This window comes from Paramisgurnus dabryanus, chromosome 14 (assembly GCF_030506205.2).
Source record: "Paramisgurnus dabryanus chromosome 14, PD_genome_1.1, whole genome shotgun sequence".
Classification (NCBI taxonomy): Eukaryota; Metazoa; Chordata; class Actinopteri; order Cypriniformes; family Cobitidae; genus Paramisgurnus; species Paramisgurnus dabryanus.
The window spans coordinates 10,318,318-10,323,636 of record NC_133350.1 but is presented as its reverse complement, the minus strand read 5'-3'; the positions used below and the strand labels follow the sequence as shown (position 1 = coordinate 10,323,636).

Sequence of the window (5,319 nt, the reverse complement as noted above, 5' to 3'; positions counted from 1 at the left end):
TCAAGTGATGAACGAATTCAAAACTGACGATGCATTTATATATATATATATATATGTACTTTTTTTATGTAAAATGTAAGGTAACATTTGTTTCAATATTCCTCATAACATTTTAAAGCCACGATCTACAGAACATCACAAAAAAAACATTTTGATAACTACACCTAAAAAAATAACAAAGGGAATCCTGCCTTGGAAACTCCGGCTACAATTCAGTGTTTTTGTTTAATTTGGAGATAGCGCGTCAAAGCAGTCATGACAAAAAAAAACGACAAATGAGAAATGACAAATAATTTGTGATTGTTACTGTAAATGATAAAAACTAAGCATTTTATACAATTCATTAAACGTTAATTTATAACAAGAAAAACACTGAAATTAATGATTTTATAGACACTTCGCCTTATTATTTAGCATAGAAATACCTGCTTCCTTGCTTTGACTTTGATCATCTCTTTATTCACACTGTTAGATGTCGCTGTAGATTTAGCAGTACATTACTGTAAAAATCCACAGTACTATACTGTATGTGTACATTACAGTACAGTACTGCAGTTCATAATGCATTCTGGGTAAATTTGTTTGAGCGGGAAAATTTTACAGTATATTTTGGTCTTGATGTAACCTTGCTGTAGCCATTGCTGTAATGTGCCAGGTGTACTTGCAATAATCAGAGAAAGTGCGCCAGAGTCAAATCACACAGAGGGAGAGAGAGCACAACTCCTGGCTGCAGCTGAAGGAGGACGATTGATTTCTGGCAGTTCGGTAAGTTTGAAATATTTCTGTTTCATGAAAACTTAATTTTTAGTTTAAGAATGTTGTCAATAGTTTGTCACAATATTGTTTTAAACGTGCAATGAGAGAGAAAAACGGTCGCCAACAAAGTTTCAATCTCCCTCAGAAAGTAAGCCAACGTTACACACAGATGTCTACCACTGCTTTAACACGCTTTACACATCTTAATTAATGAATATAGGGTTGTTTTAACTAAATTATGAGGGTTTTGGTGAGTTTATATTGTGTTGAAAGTGTGGTGACAATGAAACTATTTTTAACGAAATGGACACAGACCACCCGCCAGCGCGATCTTGCGGTCCCAGCATAATAGGCGTTTATCTCAGCGTTTCATCCATTCAGTTAGCGTCAGAGAAAAGTATTAAGTTCGACTGTTTGGTAAGGCTGACTCGTGGTTGTAAACAGACAGGACTTGACACGCCGGCATACTGTAGTACCGAACTCCTCAACAGAAGTGAAAACAAGAAACCTCATATTTAACTGGATACATGCATCGAACTCATCGCAGCTTTAACTTCGACCAAATATCATTCAGATCTGGACTCATCTTAATATCAGATGAACGAAAGGGATTGCCGCGCTTATTGTTGTTGTTATTATATCAGCAAAAGCAGAGAATATCTTCTCTAAAGCGTTTTACACGTCCAGTAAGTTGTCCAATACATTTTATGGCATATTGTTTCCACAACTTCAGATGCATTACATGCAGTATATATAAGTTTCCAAAACACATCAAATCAATGCACGAAAAGAGAATGGGCTCCGCATTTACGTACCTTTGTCTTCTCGTCTCTGTCATCTGATCCTTCATCTCTGGATGTAAAATAGTCCATAATAACATCGTGTAGGAAACTGGCATCACCAGGATTGCTCAGATTTAGGCGATCATGTTTATCTTTAAAGTGAGCAGCTAGCTACTAACTTAGTTAAAAAACTTTGCGTGAAATAGTGTTACACCGCAGCCGGTCCGGGTAAAACATTAAAGGGACAGTCTTTTTACCTTATCACTATAAATCGCTATTTTCTGCACTAAACGAGACATTTTCAGAGATTTTCTGTAGACAAGATGTTATAAAATAATAATAAAAAAAGACTTATTTAGATATTTATATATAATATACAATATAACAACTAATATATATATATTTGTTTTACAACTGACTAAACACTTACAGAAAGGTTTTATTTGTTAGCATAGCATGATATTAGATTTAAACACTTAATACATTTTTAAATCAATCACTTTGTCTCTGCACAATGAACATTATCAAATATTATTAATGTTGTAAAATATATTGTTCATTGTTAGTTCATATTAGCTAAGGCATTACCAAATGTTAAGGAATAAACTATTGTAGTAAAGTGTTACTAAATTTTTTTTACCATTTCCTTCACAATGTCTACTTATTTCTATGGTAGGGGTGGCACGGTCCACAAAACCCTCGGTTCGGTTCGTATCACGGTTCTATGGTCACGGTTCACGGTTCAGTACGGTTCTTGTTGTTATTTTTTCTTTACATTTTTAAGACTCTAGAAATGTATTATCTTATTAATGTATTAATTATCCATAATTTAGGATACAGTATTAAAAAAAAAAAAAGTTATATCATGTAAACATGCACAAACTGAATTTAACTTTAAGCACATTATTGGGACCATCTCTGAGGAAAGCCCGATGAGATTTTGATAGAGCAAGAGGGAAGACATTGATGATTTCAACATGCTTTTCATTTATTTGGCAAAAAAGAGAATGTGTATTGCCATCTACATAAACTTTATGTGCATTTTTAGCACACAAAGATAACTTGCATTTATTAAAATGCCAACTTCAGTGTAGCTCTTAGGTTTATCACTGAGAGGCTGCTTTAATACTGAGAGTTTATGTGGACGAGAGAGAAACATAACCTTTGCACCTGTAATATTTAAATCTCTTTAAGTCTCTTTTGTCCACTTCTGTCGTGATAACTTTGAGAGGACATTTCTGAAATAAGATCGCGCAACTTTCACACGCTAGCAAAATGAAACTACGCGGAAATCAGCCGCTTTAATTTTATCAATGAAAGGCTAAAAATAGCGCTGAATACGAAAAGACGTAAAACTTTCAGTACCTCATATTAGATAAATGGTCGGAGAGAAGGCGATCTCCTGTGGCTGTTAAACAATAGATTGAACTGCAGTCTATATGGGTTGAATGTGCTCGAAGTTCGAGCACATTCAACCCATAGACTGCAGTTCAATCTATTGTTTTATTTCCGCTGTCATCATTAGTAACATGAAATAAAAATATGTTTCCACACACCAAACTTATACGACGCTGGCGCATCCTCCAACTGCGGGCAGACTTCCTTTTCTCTCCCACTTGCCATTTCTACACGTAACATAACCTGCAGTACTTATACTCCAAACCAGTCACCTCTTCTTTCGCGCGAAAGGGAAACACGCTATCTGAGGTCACATACAGGGCATGAGACTACATTGCGCATGCCATGAACCGTTGAACCGTGCGGTACACACGCGCTCCGAACCGAGACAAGCGAACCGAACGGTTCGGATTTTTTTCATGGACCGTGCCACCCCTATTCTATGGCTAACAGATTTTGTAACATTTGTATTTTTTACAGTCTTACCATTGCTTGTAAGTCGGATTGGGTAAGATGGATCATCTTTAAAGGAACCAGGCAAGTACATGATGTACAGTTACAAGTCATGTATTTTTTTGACTGCAATATTAAATGCTTTCACGTCACATGTAAAAGTACACAAGAATGTGGCTAATCACTTTTTATTTGTAGTTTACCTGAGTGTCCTTGCACTTTATCAGGAGTTAAGGCAGATGTGGAGGCACAACGGGTGACACCAGACACACCCAAGCACATTATGTTCGGTAAGTTTGTACTTTACCACTACAGCTTCTTTAAATACCCATGTATACACTCATTCACAATTCCCACACACAACACTGTAACACGACCATACACAACATGTACACAATTGTCTTAGTTTGCCATGTAGAAATATACAAACAGAAATATTCAGACTTTGGTTTTTAAGAAATTAGATTTTATTAGAAAGATTTTGTTTTCAGAATAAAAAGTTGTGTCCAAATCAGTAACAATTGTACTTTCTGTTCAGGACATTCAATCATGACATGATCCATGTGGATGCTGTCCATTGAGAAAAGAGTTTGTTCAGCGGTAAGTGAATCTTCTGTATTTTAATGTAATTAGGTGTGGAACAGTAGAATAAGAGCAAAAGGTTTCAGAATAGGAGTAAATTCAAGGCTGAGTTTAGTTTTTTAAGAATCTTTTTCTATCTTATATTTGTTGACTTAATGTTTATGATATTTCTAACAGGTTTCTGGATAGAATTAATTCCAAAGATGGGAAAAAGTGCACATCCAGACAAGGAGCAAGCAAAAAGACAAGGAACTTGGTGCAGAGAAAAGCTGTGGCCATTAACCCCCATGTGAACAGCTTAATGCAGTCCCTGATTGAGTTCGAATGGACGACTTCAAAGTAAAGGCCACTGTGGTCTGTCTGCCACAGTTTAATTTTTAATTTATTTTTAGTGTTCAATGAAATTCAAGTAGAATATTTAAAACTATGGGCCAGTGTTCTTTTTACCACAGTGAAATGTTACCTTTTAGTCGATGATGGACTTTAAACTGAAAACTTCAAACTATTGACCAGTGTTCTATTTGCCAGAGTTAAATATGTTACAGCAGGGGTCTCCAAACTTGTTTATACTTGTTGATTTTATTTTATTTAACTTGTTTATATGTTTATTATTGTTTAAAATCTTGTTTTAAATGTGTTTTGTTTCAATTAAATGTTTTTTTAAATAAAATTTTGATTTGGATTGCTTTTTAATTCATTATGTTTTAATGTAGCATTTTTACTATATTAATAACTATAGATTTAAACCTAAATATCTAGCTATTATATATAATATTATTGTATTAACTGTAATAAGTAATAAATAGTATTTATGGGTCAGTATAGACATTACAGTAAATTACTGTAAAAATAGACTACTGTAATAAAATATTGTAAAATTACAGTACAGTACTGCTTTGTAACTATACAGTACTAGTTTGTGTACTGTAAAATGTTATTACAGTACAGTACTGTAAAACCAAAATACAGTAACTTACTGGCAACCGTGCTGCCAGTACCGTACTGTAAAAATACAGGGAAATCGTTAACAGTGCACTTTAGATACAGAAAGACCTGATGATATTATTTATTTCAGGAATCTCTTTGCTATCATTTGAAAGTGAACACCGACCATAATCATAATATTAAATCACAAGAAAGCCAGTCGTGTCAGGCATAAATATAGGTTTGGTGCAGATATTTTCCGTTTCAGCACCGAAATTTAAAGAAACTGTTTTGTAGTTTAACTTTTGACAAGATAACAAGTCTGTTTTAAATACATTTTAAAAACTTATACCCGTCGAAAAACATCCGTTTTTTAATGTTTAGTTTGATGAACCCCTAAATATGAGACGCAGAGCACCTAGCC

The 5,319-nt window shown here is 34.4% G+C and overlaps 1 long non-coding RNA gene across 1 annotated transcript; it reads left to right on the top strand.

Annotated features, from left to right (window-relative positions):
* Positions 1-466: 466 nt before the first annotated feature.
* On the top strand, positions 467-4,523 carry LOC135719391 (uncharacterized). Its single transcript, XR_012335007.1, has 5 exons — positions 467-765; positions 3,417-3,473; positions 3,617-3,679; positions 3,928-3,989; positions 4,149-4,523. It is a non-coding gene; the product is annotated as an uncharacterized lncRNA (long non-coding RNA).
* Positions 4,524-5,319: the final 796 nt, after the last annotated feature.